Below are 18950 nucleotides of genomic sequence, written 5' to 3' on the forward strand. Positions count from 1 at the left end.
CCCAAGAAAGAACATATCAACTGAGAAAGACTCCTGGTGGCCAACTGAGCTAAATTTAAAAATAGCAACCATTGCTAAACAGGGGTCGCTCATGCAAGCCATGCTTCAGAGAGAAGCCTGCACTAAGCTGTTTGCCATCCATACTGAACTGCCTGCACTGTGTTCCTGCTGGCTAGCCAATGCTTATAAGGGAGTTCCTGGAGTTGTATTTCAACCAATAGGATGGAGACTGTCCAATAGGAGCTACCCAGTTATATCCTCATTAGCATCTTCACCAACCATTCAGAGTGGCTCCACTCTGACCAATCAAGACAGTTTTTGGACTAGTCAAACAGTGAGGCTTTGGAGACCTCATTTGCATGAGGATGGACAAATCAGGGATTGGGGCAGGGATTTCTCTCTATATAGGTCAGCTCCCCTCTGGATCAAAGAGTGTACTTTCCCTTTCCGTCATAGACTGAAGACTGCATTTCCCTGGCTACATGGAAGATGTCTCACCAGACAAGAGTAAATTGGAGCAGAGTAGGCTGAGTGGATCATCAGATGGAACTAGACCAGGGCAGAGCTGTTTAGCCAGAGAACTGCCTTGTCTTGGGCTGCCTCACCCAAAGGCTGCCTCACAGCTATGCAGTTCCACAGCTGTGCTGTCTCATAATTGAATTGTAACAATAGTCAGCTATTCCACAACTCACAGTTGAGTTGTTTGCCCTGAATAAATTTTCCTTCTTCACTGCACCCTAAATTGGGGATTCCTGTTGGCGTTGAATTTACACACAAAGGATTTTGAGATTGTTATTTTTTAATTAAATTTATTGGGGTGATACTTATTAGTAAAATTACATAGGTTTCAAGTGTACAATTCTATAATACATCATCTATATATCACATTGTGTGTTCACCACCCAGAGTCAGTTTCCATCACCATCTTTTTGATCCCCTTTTCCCTCTTCTACCATCTCCCTTCCCCCCTTACCCTCTGGTAACCACTAAACTGTTGTCTGTGTCTATGACTTTTTGTTTCTTTGTTTGTCTTGTTCCTTTGTTGCTTTCAGTTTTATATCCCACATGAGTGAAGTCATATGGTTCACAACTTTTTCTGTCTTTCACTTTCATAATAATCTCAAGATCCATCCATGTTGTTGCAAATGGCAGTATTTCATCTTTTCTTATGGTAGAGTTAGTATTCCATTGTGTATATACACCACATCTTCTTTATCCAATCAACTATCAAAGGACACTTTGGCTGTTTCCATGTCTAGGCCACCATAAAGTTGTGATTGTTTCTAATTTGGGACATTGACGTGTCAACTTCAACAAGCAAACAAACAAAAATGGAAAGTTCTGTCTCAAAAACCAAGTGTTGAGTGAAAAACTAAAGGAAGTTGGAGGACATAAGTCATACGAAACTATGCATATAAAGTTTTAAAACCTACAAAACAGTGCCTATGTGTATATAGTTACATATGTATGCAGTGAAATTCTGATATCATGCATAGGAATGATTAACTCCAAAGAAGGGAAACTGGATTGGAAATAGTAATCAGGGAGCTTTATTTCTATTTTAAACTGGGCAGAGAGTACATGGGTACATGGGTGCTCAATACATCATTCTCTAAATGTTACAGAAAGTTTCCAATTTACTTAAAAATTACAAGAAGGAAGGAAGGAACGAAGAAAGAAAGGAGGGAGAGAAGAAGGAAAACATGGAAGGAAGGGGAGAGGGAGGGAAGGATTACTAATTTTTGAAATCCCAAGTGTGGAAAACATAGAGTTGGAAAAAATGATATCAAACACAGTAATAAATTATCCATTTAGGCAGGAAGAGAGAGAAAAACTCAAGGTTATTCTACATGGCAAAATTTCCTGGGGAGTCAGAAGGAAAGACTTTCATGATGGGATTTATATTTTTGTGCAGTTATGAATTCCCCTGAATGTGCCCCAGCTGTATCCCCAAATCCGAGTTATCTTCATGAGGACATAGATTTACTTTGGCCTGTTTGGAGAGATGGATTTTCATGAAACCACTCCCTTATGTAATATAGTGAGTGAGCAAATACTTCCTTGCTTTACAAAGTCTTTAGGGGGTCACAAAAATGATCTAGGTAGCTAATATGAACATCAAAATGGGAGACAGTGTAGATTTGTCCTTCAAATGTAAAATACATGGTATGACTCTTATGATAGGTAACTACAAAAGAAGAAAGTTCATGAAGAATCTCTTCTGACTGACATTCCAAGTTCTTCCCAACTGTCATCTCCTTATAGCTCAGAATTGATCAAAAATTTTATCTATAAAAGAGGAAAATACGAGACTAAGAACGTTCCAAGTTTTCTGTAGAAAATCAAATTCAAACTGGTTGGAGATAACAATAACCGTGTTTCCCCAAAAATAAGACCTAGCCGGAACATCAGCTCTAATGTGTCTTTTGCAGCAAAACTTAATATAAGACCCGATATTATATTATATTATACCTGGTATTATGTTATATTGTACCTGGTCTTATATTATATTAAAATAAGACTGGGTCTTAAATTAATTTTTTCTCCAAAAGAAGCATTAGAGATGATGTTCCGGCTAGGTCTTATTTTGGGGGAAACACGGAATCATATTGTATGGGTGGAGAACATTATTATCTCCACTCAATAGATGAAGAACCTGAAGTTCAAAGTGGATAAGTAAAGAACTCCATGTCATGTGAAGGGTAAACCAGTAATCTGAGATTTAATCCCAGCTCTGTATTATTACTGAACCGGATCCTAATTCCAACATGCTTTCATTTTCTCTCATGCCATCATGACAGTCCATATCCCAATTAGATTCTCATTCCTCACCCCTGAGTGAACTGCAGAGTGGAAGTCTCTTTCCCCTTATTCTATCAGAGTGAATAGAGCTATAGTGTCAACATATTGACATTGAAAACATTTCATTCACTTCTGCCTTTAATGAACAATGTTATAGCTACAGTTAGTGTATCTGTTTACTTTTAAAAGATTGTCAGCATTTACATGCTTTTTCCACCATCTTTTTCCTACCAGTTGAGCAGTCCTTGGTCATGCACCAACCTTTGAAGATCAAATGTTACTTGGCCACACAAAATGAAGACACTTATTTACCTTACTGTCATATTTTAAGTGACTCTGAACCTTCTACTCATTCAAGTAGGAACTTCACAATTCTCCAGTGCACTCCCTCCAAACAAAATGTCCTTCCATCTCTTTCTTTTTTTTTTTTTAATTAAAGTATATTGGAGTGACAATTGTTAGTAAAGTTACATAGATTTCAGGTGTACAATTCTGTATTACATCATCTATAAATCCCATCGTGTGTTCACCACCCAGAGTCAGTTCTCCTTCCATCACCATATATTTGATCCCCTTTACCCTCATCTACCACCCCCCTACCCCCCTTTCTCTCTGGTAACCACTAAACTATTGTCTGTGTCTATGAGTTTTTGTTTCTCATTTGTTTGTCTTGTTTTTTGTTGTTTTTGGTTCATATACCACATATCATATGGTTCTCTGCTTTTTCTGTCTAACTTATTTCACTTAGCATTATAATCTTAAGATCCATCCATGTTGTCATAAATGGTACTATTTCATCTTTTTTTACCGCCGAACAGTATTCCATTGTGTATATATACTACAACTTCTTTATCCATTCATCTATCGAAGGACATTTTGGTTGTTTCCATGTCTTGGCCACCGTAAATAAAGCTGCAACGAACATTGGAGCACATGTGTCTTTATGGACAAATGTTTTCAGATTTTTTGGGTAAATACCCAGGAGAGGGATTGCTGGGTCATATGGTAATTCTATTCGTAATATTTTGAGAAACCTCCACACTGGCTTCCATAGCAGCTGCACCAGTCGGCATTCCCACCAACAGTGTATAAGGGTTCCTTTTTCTCCACAGCCTCTCCAACACTTGTTACTATTTGTCATGTTGATGATGGCCATTCTAACTGGGGTGAGGTGATATCTCATTGTGGTTTTTATTTGCATTTCTCTGAGGATTAGTGATGTTGAGCATTTTTTCATATGTCTATTGGCCATTTGTATGTCCTCTTGGAGAAATGTCTCTTCAGGTCCTCTGCCCATTTTTCAATTGGGTTGTTTGTTTTCTTGTTGTTGAGTTGCATGAGTTCCTTGTATACTGTGGATATTAGCCCCTTATCGGAGGCACTGTTTGAAAAAATCTTCTCCCATGCAGTCGGTTGCCTCTTTATTTTAATATGTGCTGCCGAAGCGAGCACGGTTGCCTCTTTATTTTGTTGATGGTTTCTTTTGCTGTGCAGAAGCTTCTAAGTTTGATATGGTCCCATTCATTTATTTTAGCTTTTACTTCCCTTGCCTTTGGAGTCAAATTCATGAAATGCTCTTTGAACCCAGGGTCCATAAGTTTTGAACCTATGTTTTCTTCTATGCAGTTTATTGTTTCAGGTCTTATGCTTAAGTCTTTAATCCATTTTGAATTAATTTTGGTACCTGGTAATAGACAGCAGTCCAGTTTCGTTCTTTTGCCCATGGCTTTCCAATTCTCCCAGCACCATTTATTGAGGAGACTGTCTTTTCTCCATTGTATGTTTTTTGCTTCTTTGTCAAAAATTATCTGTCCATATTTATGTGGTTTTATGTCTGAGTTCTCAATTCTATTCTATTGGTCTATGTGTCTGTTTTCTAGCCAATACCATGCTGTTTTGATTATCGTTGCAATGTAATACAAGCTAAAGTCAGGGAGTGTAACACCTCCAGCACTGTTCTTTTTTCTTAAGATTGCTTTGGCTATTCGCAGTCTTTTGTGGTCCCAAACAAATCTGATGGTTTTTTGTTCTATTTCTTTAAAAAATGCCATTGGGATTTTGATGGGGATTGCATTAAATCTGTATATTGCTTTGGTTAATATGGCCATTTTAACTATGTTGATTCTTCCAATTCATGAGCATGGAATGTCTTTCCATTTCTTTGTGTCATCTTCAATTTCTTTTAAAAATGTCATATAGTTTTCAGCATATGGGTCTTTCACATCCTTGGTTAAGTTTATTCCTAGGTATTTTATTCTTTTTGCTGCAATTGCAAAAGGAATTGTTTTTTTTTTATTTCTTTTTCTCAGATTTCTTTGTTAGTATATAGGAATGCAATGGACTTTTGTACATTGATTTTGTAGCCGGCAACTTTACTGTATTCGTTGATTGTGTCTAGTAGCTTTTTGGTGGAGTCTTTAGGGTTTTCTAGATATAGCATCATGTCATCTGCAAAGCGTGACAATTTAACTTCTTCATTCCCAATTTGGATGCCTTTTATTTCTTTCTCTTGCCTGATTGCTCTGGTGAGGACTTCCAACACTATGTTGAAAAGCATAGGTGATAGGGGACAGCCCTGTCATGTTCCTGAATGTAGAGCAAAGAGCTTTAGTTTTTCACCATTAATTATGAGATTATCTGAGGGTTTGTCACATATAGCCTTTATTATGTTAAAGTATTTTCCTTCTATACCCATTTTATTAAGTGTTTTAATAATAAATGGATGTTGTATCTTTTCAAATGTTTTTTTCTGCTTTAATTGATATAATCACATTGTGTTTGTCCTTTATTTTATTTATGTGATGTATCACATTGATGGATTTGCATATGTTGAACCATCCTCGTGCCCCTGGGATGAACCCCACTTGGTAGTGATGAATAATCTTTTTAATGCACTGCTGCATTCAATTTGCTAGAATTTTGTTCAAGATTTTTGCATCTGTATTCATCAGAGATATTGGTCTGTAGCCCTCTTTTTTTGTGTTGTCCTTATCAGGTTTTGGTATCAGGGTCATGTTAGCCTCACAAAATGAGTTAGGGAGTACAGCCTCTTCTTCAGTTTTTTGGAAGAGTTTGAGTGGGATTGGTATTAGATCCTCTTAGAAGGTTTGGTAGAATTCACTAGTGAAGCCATCTGGTCCCGGACTTTTGCTTTTGGGAAGGTTTTGGATGACTGATTCAATTTCGTTACTGGTGATCGGTCTGTTTAGATTTTCCATTTTTTCATGGAAGGCTATATGTTTCTAAGAAGTTGTGCATTTCTTCTAGCTTATTGAATTTGGTGGCATATAGTCCTTCATAGTATTCTTGGATGATCCTTTGTATTTCTGTGACATCTGTGATAACTTCCCCTGTTTCATTTCTGATTTTGTTTATTAGTATCTTCTCTCTTTTTATCTTAGTGAGTCTAGCCAAGGGTTTGTCAATTTTGTTAAGCTTTTCAAAGAACCAGCTCTTTGTCACATTAATTTTTTCTATTGTCTTTTTGGTCTCTATTTCATTTAGTTCTGCTCTGATTTTTATTATTTCCTTTCTTCTGCTGACCTTAGGTTTCATTTGTTCTTCTTTTTCTAGTTCTTTAAGGTGTAAGATGAGGTTATTTATTTGGGAATTTTCTTGTTTCTTGAGATACGCCTGTAATGATATAAATTTCCCTCTTTAAACTGCTTTTACTGCGTCCCACAATTTTTGGTAGGATGTATTTTCATTGTCATTTGTTTCTATGTATCTTTTGATCTCTCCTCTAATTTCTTCTTTGACCTGTTCGTTCTTTAAAAGTATGTTGCTTAATCTCCATATATTTGTGTTTTTTCCTGCTTTGTTTTTGCCGTTGATATCCAATTTCAAAATCTTGTGATCAGAGAATATGCTTGGTATGATTTCAATCTTCTTAAATTTGCTGAGATTAGTTTTATGTCCCAATATATGGTCTATCCTTGAGAATGTTCCATGTACACTAGAAAAACATGTATAGTCTGATGTTTTAGGATGAAGTGCTCTATAAATGTCAATTATGTCCATTTCATCTAATGTGTCATTTAGGGCTGTTATTTCTTTCTTTATTTTCTGTTTGGATGATCTACACATAGCTGTCAATGATGTATTTAGGTCCCCTAGTATAATTGTGTTTTGGTCAATTTCTCCCTTTAGTTCTGTTAGTAGTTGCTTGGTATATTTCGGTGCTCCCTGATTGAGGCATAAATATTGATGACTGTTATGTCTTCTTGTTGTATAGTCCCCTTTACCTTTATGAAATGTCCATCTTTGTCTCTTGTTATCTTTTTCACCCTGATGTCTGTTTCATATGATATCATTATAGCTACACCTGATTTTCTCTGGATACCATTTGCTTGGAGTGCCCATTTCCACCCTTTCACTTTGAGTCTATGCTTGTCCTTGTAGCTGAGATATATCTCTTGGAGACAGCATATGGTTGGGTTTAGTTTTTTGATCCAATCTGCTACTCTGCGCCTTTTTATTGGTGAGTTCAGTCCATTTACATTTAGGGTCATTATTGATATGTGAGGATTTCCTATCATTCTATCTTTATTTTTCTGGTAAGATTGTGTCTCCATGGTTTCTTTGCCTTGTTGTTGTTGTCTATTATTTTTGTGTGGCGGTATCTACGCTGTTTCCCTCTGTTGCTTCTTTTATTACAGTATATATTTCAGTTCTGGATTTTTTTTGAGTGGTTACCATTAAGTTTATGTAAAAGAAAGTTTGATATTTCGAGTATTCCATTTTCTTCAGCATGCTTACTTTCTCCATTCCCATATTCCGGTTCAGGCCTTTACTCTCCCCCTTTTTATGTTTTGGTTGCCACAAATTGTGCCTGTTGATGGTGGTTGAATAGCCTCCTTTAGTATTTCTTGTAGTGCAGGTCATGTATTAGAAAATTCCCTCAGTTTCTGTATGTCTGGAAAGGTCTTTATTCCTCCTTCATGTCTAAAGGATATCTTTGCTGGGTATATTATTCTTGGCTCATAATTTCTCTCTTTCAATAGTTTGAATATTTGGTTCCACTCCCTCCTGGCTTGTAGAGTTTCTGCTGAGAAATCTGATGATATTCTAATGGGCTTTCCTTTGTAGGTTGCTGTCTTGTTTTCCCTGGCTGCCTTGAGGATTCCTTCTTTGTCGTTGATTTTTGACAGCTTCAATACAATGTGCCTTGGAGAAGGCCTTTTGGGATTGAGGTAATTAGGTGTTCTATTTACTTCTTGGATTCGAGGATCCAGTTCTTTCCACAAGCTTGGAAAGTTCTCGTTGACTATTTGTTTGAATATTCTCTCTGTTCCCTTCTCTCTTTCTTCTCCTTCTGGTATGCCTATTATTCTTATATTGCTCTTTCTGATGGAGTCAGAAAGTTCTTGTAGAGTTCTTTCTTTCTTTTCAGTCTCAAGTCTCTTTCTTCTTCCATCCATGTCATTTTCAGGTTTCTATCTTCGATGTCACTGATTCTTTCCTCCATCTGGTCAACTCTAACTTCCTAAACTGGCTATTTCATTCTTAATTTCCTGTATTGAGTACTTAATCTCCAGAAATTTTTTTTGGTTCTTTTTGAAAATTTCAATCTCTTTAGTAAAATGCTCATGTTGTTCTTTGATTGTGTGTCTAAGTTCATTAAATGGCATTTCTGTATTTTCTTGCATCTCATTGAGTTTTTTCAGAACTGCAATCTTGAATTCTTTGTCATTTAAGTCACATATTTCCATATCTTTAACATCATATTCTGGAGACTTTTCACTTTCTTTCTGAGCTGTCTTGTTGCCTTCGTTATTCATGGCAATTAATGATTTATTATTTCTCTTCCTGGACATCTACAGGAGTGGGTTCTGCAACAGGTTGATAGGTAGAGGTCTTTCTTTTGTTTTCTAGTAGGTGTTGGTAGAATGTTTAATTTTGTTTCCAACTGCAGCCCTTTTTTCTCTCTCACACTGTAGTGTTATGTTTTCTCTGCACTATTCCTGCTTCTAACATAATGGGGGGATTCCCTGGAAGGCGGGCCTCTCCTCTCTTAACAGTTCACTTGTGCTTAGGGTGCTGCATCCCTTTAGGTGAATTCTGTAGTGAGCCTCTTTGTCTTGCCTGTCTGCTGTGCAGGGAGTCCTTTGTGGAGTTATAGCTGTTTAATTTGTTGTAAATTCCAGGGGAGATTTCCAGAGGCTCACCTCACACCGCCATTTTGATGACGTCTCTGGTTTTTCTTATGTATCTTGGAATGTACCATTTGATATTTATGGCACAGAGTGACAAATAGAGTACAGTGGTAAATTCATGTTATTTTTAAGAAGAGTTGGGGTTCTTTGATTAAGGCTCTATGGAAGATGTCAGAGACGAGATAAAAAGCAAATGGTCACATTTAGGAGCAGTGGCATTAATAAAGTGATTAAGCAGTGACATTAAATAAATTCTCAGGCCATTTTGAAGTGATTAATGTGGGTGGATGGAAGCCAGGATTTATTGGGGAAGGAACATAAATGTGCTTTCCTTGATGAAAAGTTGCAAGCAATGGTGGTAAAAATTTCATGGGAAGTTTTGTTTGATTGTCCTTGGCATTAAATGACATCAATTATTAAAGAGCCTTCTCCTGCTTCCTGCCACAGGGTGGGAGGATAAAGTCTATGGAAGAATGGAAATAATTGTGAACAGATTCTGTGCCATGTTGCAGTTGTTCGCAGACCCTTTGGTTCATCTCTGTTCCTTCACCTCTCCCATTTCCTAGGTGAATTCACTGACCAAAGATTATGGTTGCCATTTTCTAGAAAGGTATTTCCTCTGTGATAATATGGTGGTTAAGTAAGTACCTACCTCTAGTGTTATTGGCAGGATTCAATAAGATACTTTGTATAAAGTGCTTGTCAGAGACCAAAGTATATGGCAACTGTTCAATGATGTAAGATACTATTGCTGTTATCATTATGTTCTATCTTTACCACCAGCTTTGATGGAAGGAATCCTGTAGAATCTTTATCTAGCAATTATATTCTCCATTTCTATTTTCTAACCCAGTGGAAAAGTATAAGAAGCACAGAAATGTACCATCAATCATGCTTGATTTATTCACTGTTATATTAGGTATAGGATAGTTACTTGTTGAATCCAATCTACAGAATTTATGAGGGAATGAAAATTAGATGGAAAAATTCCATTCAGGCAGAATTCTTGCTCCTGGGAAAGGCAGAGATAAGTAGAATGACTCTGTTGGAAGGTAATATAGAATTGTGGGAAGGTAATATGGTCCAACTTTCTACTTAAAGCAGGAATCACAACCTTACCTTTCTTACAAATGTTCATCGGCTTCTCCTTTAATGTTGGGATTGGGAGGTTTGGTTGAATGTTCACATTTTTCTCCAACAAAACACAAGATACATTCTTGGACAAATATAAGTGAACATACTGAGATATGTGGATGCTCTATTTGAATCACAGTAAAAGTCTGGGTTATATTGTTATTCTTTAAACAGAGCAGAGAGCACTTGTATTTGAGTCATTCCTGGATTTGAGTCTTGATTCTCTCACTGAAGAGACAGTATAGTGTTCAAGATTTTGGCCTTTGTATACAAACCTGGGCTAGAATCAGAGGAGAGAACTTAAGTCGGGGTGCTTCATTTGCATGGGCCCCTTCCAAAGCCCTGGAAGGGACCCTCACAATGTACTCACATGGTCATACATTTTTAAAAATTATATATATCTATTTATATATATTATTTATAGAAAACTCATATATTTTGTAAATTTAAATGTATACATATTTATATATTGTTATATGTATGTATATAAAAACTGCAATTAGTTAAGATTAAGAGCTCTTTCACTTCAATTTTATATGAAGAGTCAATCAGAGTAAATAACCACTAAAATTATAAACATTGATTAAGTGGTTATTTTATATTTTTTATTGGAAATATTTTGAAATGTACAGCAAAGGGAAGTAGAAAAAAATACAACTATAGTTAGAGAACTCAATACCCCTCTCTCAAAAATTGATACAACATGTGGACAGAGATCATCGGTGTCAATATAAAGAACTTAACACTATCAACCAACTAGACACTTAGACATTTATTGAACATCTAACCAATATCAGCAGAAAACATGATGTTGATTTGTTATGTGTTAACTTGAATAGGCTGGCATACATTTTCCAGAATGAGTTCATTCATATATTTCTGAATACGATGGGCCTCTGGAAGATTCTTGTGGAGGATATGGAAGGCAGAAGTGAAGCAGTGGCCATTTTGTAGCTCATACATTTTGTTTACTGATCTACTGAGTAAACTTGATACTCTGAGGCAGCAGGTGGACTGTGACTGCTCCATCTTCCCCTGGATCTTTTGTTAGCTTCTACAATGCCCAGGGCAGGGATGCATAATTAAATCCAAGATGAAGGGCTCCAATTCTGCCAGACATCATACTACTATGTCAGAGGCAACAAGAATGGACATGATTTTCTGTCTTTCTCCTATGATTGCATATGCTGCCATTGGCTCCAATTTGTTCTGGATCTCTCTCTTTACATTCAATGTTCATTCCCAACTGCCTTTCCAGTGGCCCATAATCTCTAGCAGGAGATGTGAAAAATAAACCTTACAGAATGCTTAGACAGCTCCCACAATTGTGTAAGATCAAATTTCTGTAACCAATCCATATAATGGATTATTGTTATTATTTGAATAAACCCTCTCTGGTAAAATTTAAAAAACAACACACACACACACACACACACACACACACACACACACACACACAAAGAGTAAGTAGGGGTGGCTGGATGGCTCAGTTGGTTGGAGCGCGAGCTCTCAACAACAGGGTTGCCAGTTCAATTTCCACCTGGGCCAGTGAACTGCACCCTCCACAACTAGATTGAAGACAATGAGCTGCCGCTGAGATTCTGGCAGCGTGGCCAGATGGCTCCATTGGTTAGAGTGCTGTTGGTGGGATGGCTCAGTTGGTTAGAGTGCAAGCTCTCAATAACAAGGTTGCCAGTTCAATTTCTACATGGGATGGTGGGCTGTGCCCCCTGCAACTAAAGATTGAAAATGGTGACTGGATTTGGAGCTGAGCTGCGTCTTCCACAACTAGATTGAAGGACAACTACTTGGAGCTGATGGGCCCTGGAGAAACACACTATCCCCCAATAAAATTTATTAAAAAAACAGAAAAAAAAAACCCAAAGAGTAAATAAACCCCATCCCATCCTGCATCCCCCAACCCCCCCACCAAAAAAAAAAAAAAAAAGAAGGAGGGAAAGTAGAGATGTGCCAGGCTGTTAATTACTAAAAATATTTTTCTGGACTTTGTAATATTTAGTATGCTGTATAAGCAGAAATAAACTCACAGCCTAAATAGGGATAATTTGTGACAATAAAAACATAAAAGGGGAGAGAGTAAGGATCTGAAATGGCACAAGGGAATAGAGACAGTAAGCATGCTGAAGAAAATGGAATACTCCAAATATCAAACTTTATTTTACATAAACTTAATGGTAATCACTCAAAAAAATCCAGAACTGAAATACATAATATAAAAAAGAAGAAATAGAGGGAAAAATCAAAGAATACCACCACACTGAAATAACAGCAACAAAAAGGCAAAGAAACACTGGAGACGCCATCCTACCAGAAAACCAAAGATAGAATGAGAGGAAATCCTCATATATCAATTATCACCTTAAATGTAAATGGACTGAACTCACCAATAAAAAGGCACAGAGCAACAGATTGGATAAAAAAACTAAACCTAACTATATGCTGCCTCCAAGAGACACATCTCAGGTAGAAGGACAAATATGACTCAAGGTAAAATGGTAGAAACTGACATTCCAAGCAAATGGTATTCAGAGAAAAGTAGGTGTAGTCATACTGATATCAGATGAAACAGACTTCAGTATAAAAAAGTAACAAGAGACAACTATGGACATTTCATAATGACAAAGGGGACTATACAACAAGAAGACATAACAGTCATCAATATTTTTGCCCCCAATCAGGGAGCATTAAAATATACTAAGCAACTACTAACAGAACTAATGGGAGAAATTGACCAAAACACAGTTATAGTAGGGGACCTAAATACATCACTGACAGATCATCCAAACGGAAAATAAATAATAAAATAGCAGCCCTAAATGACACATTAGATGAAATAGAGACAATTGACATTTTTAGAGCACTTCATTTTACATCAGACTATACATTCTTTTCTAGTGTACATGAAACATTCTCAAGGATAGACCATATATTGGGACATAAAACTAGCCTCAGCAATTTTAAGAAGATTGAAATCATATCGAGTATAGTCTCTGATCACAAGGCTTTGAAATTGGATATCAACTGCAAAAAGAAAGCAGGAAAAACCACAGGTATGTAGAGATTAAACAACATACTTTTATAGAGCACCCGTTTAATCTGGAAAACAGCAACACTTTTAAAGAAAGACTGGGTCAAAGAAGAAATAAGAGAAGAGATCAAAAGATACATAGAAACAAATGAGAATGAAAATACATCCTACCAAAATTTTTGGGATGCAGCGAAAGCAGTTTTAAGAGTGAAATTTATATAATTGCAGGCCTATCTCAAGAAAGAAGAAAACTCCCAGAAAACAACCTCACATTACACCTTAAAGAACTAGAAAAAGAAGAACAAATGAAACCCAAAGTCAGCAGAAGGAAGGAAAAAATAAAAATCAGAGCAGAACTAAATGAAATAGAGAACAAAAAGACAATAGAAAAAATTAATACGACAAAGAGTTGGTTCTTTGAAAAGATTAATAAAATTGACAAACCCTTGGCTAGACTCACCAAGCTAAAAGGAGAAAAGACACAAATAAACAAAATCAGAAATGAAAGAGGGGAGGTTACTATGGGTACCACAGAAATACAAAGGATCATTCTTGAATAAGAATACTATGAAGGACTATATGCCACTAAATTCAATAACCTAGAAAAAATCAATAAGTTCTTAGAAACATATAGCCTTCCTAGGCTGAATCACAAAGAACTGGAAAATCTAAATAGACCAATCAACAGTAAGGAAATTGATTCAGTCATCTGAAACCTTCCCAAAAGTAAATGTCGGGGACCAAACGGCTTCACTAATAAATTCTACCAAACCTTCAAAGAGGATCTAATACCTGTTCTACTCAAACTCTTCTAAAAAATTGAAGAAGACACAATGCTCCCTAACTCATTTTACGAGGCCAACATTACCCTGATACCAAAATCTGGTAAGGGTAACTTAAAAAGAAAACTAAAACTACAGACCAATATCTCTGATGAATACAGATGCAAAAATGCTAAACAAAATTCTAGCAAATCGAATGCAACAATGCATTAAAAAGATTATACATCACGACCAAGTGGAGTTCATCCCAGGGGCAGAAGGATGGTTCAACATACGCAAATTGATCAATGTGATACACCACATAAACAAAATAAAGGACAAAAATCATATGATTATGTCAATAGATGCAGAAAAAGTGTTTGACAAGATACAACATCCATTTATGATTAAAACACTTAATAAAATGGGTATAGAAGGAAGATACCTTAACATAATAAAGGCCATATATGACAACCCCTCAGCCAATATATATATATAAAATGTCTAATTTGTTACGATTTCTTTTTCCATTCTAAGAAAATATTCACATTTTCACCTAATTTTATATTTTGAAATTTGTATTCTTTTTCTTCTAGAAAGCCCCCAAAGATCCAGGCCTGAAGGAATTCATATCCGACTCTGACTGGAATCTTACCACCATTCACTAACTGTATGATCTTGAGCAACTCACTTCACTTCTCTGAGCACCCGTTTAATCTGGAAAACAGCAATAATCTGTTAAATAGTATAATAACCTTATGAAACTACTAAGGTTATTATGAGGAACACAGAAATTGATGCATGTAAAAGTGATAATAAATATTAGTTAGTATAATTATTATAATATTTACATCCTATTTTCCCATAGATTTCCCCATCTTAAAATGGACGTAATAAAATACACTCTCATACTCACAAGTTCTTGGAAGAATCAAACGAGATAACAGTTACATTGCTATGAAACGTAAGTGTTGTTTTTATTAATCACCCAAAGAAGGGCATGTACATGTGCCCACACCCTATATCCCCTACATACTCATACACACACATGTACACACACACCATTTCTCTTTCTAATTGCAATGTAAGATTCAAAGTGATTGGTTGGTTTCACTCACACAGATTGTTTCCATTTCTTCCAGGTAACCCACAGGAGGGTTCTAAGCCATGTCCAGCCTGCTGGGTTTGAATTCTGGCTTCACCGCCCCTCCTTGTCAGACCTAGGGCAAGTCACTTAACTCACTTAATGTCTCTGTAAATGTTTCTTCTCTGAAAAAGAGAATGATAATAGTACTCACCTCTAAGGGTGTTGGGAAGATGAAATGAATAATACATGTAGAAATACATAACAAATAAACCATTATAAGCTTTATTATTTCCATTTTACTGACACCTAGTAAGTGCTTGTTGAGCATTAGCTATTATTCTCCATATCAAGTCAGTTTCTGTTGGTGTGTCAGAGATTGTATTTATGCTAAGCTTTCTCCCAGTTATGTGGGTATTTGGTTGGTCAAAAAGTAAGCTACGAAATTAGGAAAATTGGGATATAGAGTAATTTTTTCCTAAAGTAAATTGTATTATGTTTAATTTCCTTTAGTCATTTTGATTATGTTCTTCTTACTTTTTATATTTTATGCCATTTTGTTAGTGGTACGTGGTAATTTATTTGTTATTGCTTTATTTGCAACGTAAAAAATTGATCTTCCTTTTTAAAAAAGATTTTACTGGTCTATGTAATCCAAACTCCTGGGAATCATCATTCTGGAAGATTGTAAGTCTCCTATTAATGCTCAAAATCTGTAGATATAAGTACTTTTCTAAGGGTCACTGCTTTCAACAAGGTACGGGAGTCCATGCTTAACCAAACTTGCATCAATCTTCCCTTATTACCCTTGATGTTTTCATGGAGCTCCTAAACCAGACGGAGAATGAAAATTCAGGCCTCTTTTCTCCACTTTCACTAGCATGGGATTACAGATAGGGACTTAAATAGGAAGCTACAGCTATTCCCAGAACTGCTCCATCCACTGGTGGTAAAAGGGAAAATAAAGGAATCCGGAAGCATCTTTAGCATTTGAGCCAAGACAAGGGAGGAGAAGAATATAATGCAGCCACAAACAACAAAGTGTCTGATTCCAACAAAGGACTTTTGGCACCAGCACCTTCCATCTGTTCTTCACATGAAACTCCTTCCTTTCCCTCACTCTACCACGGTGAAAAGAGAGAGCTACTTAATAGCCAAGACCACTTTAAGTCCAAAGACAGAGAATTAATAACAACACTTCCTAAAATTTCAGCACCCCCAAACTCACACGTTTTAATCAAAAGAACAGCTTTCCATATCCCTCCCCTAACAGATTGCAGCTTCCATCCATCCACATTAATCACTTCAAGATGGCCTGAAAATTTATTTAATGTCACTGCCTAATCACTTTATTAAATGTCATCGCTCCTGATTTGTTTAGTTTCTCATCTCTGCCCATCTCCCCTAGAATCTGGTTCTGAGGACACCCATTCTCTTGTAAGGTGAAATTAGAGATCCTGCCGTTTATTGCCTCTTTGCATCCTGATCAAGACCCAAGACATTTTGAAATGGGATGCATTTCTCAAAAAATGCCATACTGTCACGGAAGTTCTCAGAAAGCAGGTGAATTCAGCTCCTGACACCTACTGCTTCTCCTATTTTCCTTGGTAGAGGTTGGAAATATGGAAACTGTACTATTTGCAAGCCAACATTTTGGAAAAGCACAGCAGTTTTGTTGCCTTTTTTAGGATAGCTGTATGTTCAGCTATGGTCTGAGAGAGAAAGCAGAAATAAACTATTTTCCCAGTTATCAGAACAAAATCTACAGTGATCTCTTATCATGTGTCCTATCAAGCCTAAACTTCTCTGCCTGACACCCAGGGCACCCCACAATTCAGTCTCATGTAGATTTCTCAGCATCACGTCGCACTGCCTCTCTAGAAGAACCTCAGAGCACGCCAGGTCCTTCTTGTGATTTCCCACCACACTGACTGTCTTCACGGGGCTTTCTTCTTGTCTTCTTCCTGGTCTCTCCATATGCCCTAGACCATCCTCTTCAGACTGAATCATTCATTTATTTAACCCAAAACTGACTGATTAAGCATTTTCATTATTAGGCCAAGCACTGGGGACTGGTAACACATGAGGTTACGGCCCTCACCTACAAGGTACCTAAGATCTCATATGTAAAGGCCGACACGTAAACAAAGAAGGAGATGAAATTTTCACAAGTGAAAAATGTCTGCTCAGGGAACATGGTAGCATAAATGATGGAGTAGCCAGGTCTATTTGGGGGGTGCCGGAAGGAAAAGTTTCATAGGGCAAGTGACGCTTGAGGTGGATTTTGGAAGAGGAGTTAAGTGTCTCCAGGAGGTTGGGGAGGGCTTATGTTATGCATCACTGCAATCTGAGTTTGGGATAGGACTGGGTTGGGGAGTCCCTTCGGGGGCACCTATCATACTGTCCCAGAGCTTGTCTGTGTAATCAGAGCATGAGTGCGTGTGTGCTTCATAGCCTGATCTTTAGGAGTCTCAGTGCGTGTATCCAAGGCAGTATGTGAGGCAATGAGGCTTATTTAACATTCACTATGGGAAAAATAAGAGAAAATTAAAAGAGCAATTTTAGGAGGGAATAATTGTTTTCCATACACCATAATTACAACTGCTTGTAAATGCTGCTATCATAAACAAATCTGCCTTTTAGAGTTCTCTTAAATTTTCTTGGTAATGAACAGACGCAAAGGAAAGGGACCTACAGGCTCCTTACAGAGAAGCTGGGTTTGCACTGACCCCTGGTGTCTGCGTTGAGCAGAGACCTCTAACGGCCGGCGCAGAGCTGGATAGTAGGCTGGGAATACTTCTTAATCTTTCTGTCCCTGGCTTTTGAAAGACCCAAGAATCCTTAGGACCAGAAATGAATCTTAGAATCTCAGCCTTCCTATGCCTTCTGAGGTCATTTCCTAGGATTTGTCTTCAATTTCCCCTCTTGTGCTCCCGCCCTCGACAAAGTGCACCGTTCAAAAGCTGCCGTGTAGAATCTGAATGTCATTTTTGATGCTTTCTTTCCTTCTCCCACATTCTCACACCCCCAAGCCAGTATCTACTCAGTCACTCAGTCCTATAAAATGCTCCAATTTGTCCAACGCTTGAAATCAGGGCATTGCCGCACACCTTGGTTTGCAGGCAACAGCTTCCTAACTGGCTTCCCTGCTTGAAATTTGCTGTCACCAGGGAGATCTCACTTTTAGCTCGCTGAATTTATTAATCAACTAACCTTTGATATGCTAGAAGGATTACTGTTAATTGCTTCTATTAAATAACTGTATGAACTTGGGTATGTCACTTGGGTAATCTTGTCATCTATAAAATGAGGGCTTAGGGCAAGAATAGTATTTTTCTGTCTTTTTACTCTAAGGACGTCTGCTCATAGTACCTTTAGCACCTTGTTCTTTCCTTTTTTTTTTTTTTTAAATCTCTTCTACCAAATAAACTCATTGATTGAAGAAAAATTCATTTTTTTTTTACCATCAAAGACATATTTAAGTGCTATTAGTGCATCTGGTCAGCAGACGATAACCGATGTTACTATAAAAAGTTAATGTAATTCCAGCCAAAGATAAAACACAAAAATAAAAAACTCTGATATTTTATCTAGCCTGTGCAGCCTTGTCATGAGTAAATCTAGCATTTCTGTTAGTCATCTTGAAAAACTGAGAAGAGCACACAGCTTTGCATTGTAGTCATCTTGGACCCTTGTGATATAAAGAGATAAAAGGACATACCAATTCTGAGATTCTAGGTTTCTCATCTTTCATATCTTAAATCCCTCTTAGCATTCTCTAGTGTGAACATAATCCATTCCTCTTTAATTGAACCTGGTCCATAAATAAATATTCCATCACCAATGCCAACTCTAATTAAAGTTGGGAGGAGTTGGCCATGCTAATTGAGCATATATATGTATGTAAAGAACCTAGAACAAATTAATTTCACATAGATTAAGTGATTTGTTATTTAATGCATGGT

The sequence above is a fragment of the Rhinolophus ferrumequinum genome, chromosome 11, assembly GCF_004115265.2.
Source record: "Rhinolophus ferrumequinum isolate MPI-CBG mRhiFer1 chromosome 11, mRhiFer1_v1.p, whole genome shotgun sequence".
In the NCBI taxonomy this organism is placed as follows: domain Eukaryota; kingdom Metazoa; phylum Chordata; class Mammalia; order Chiroptera; family Rhinolophidae; genus Rhinolophus; species Rhinolophus ferrumequinum.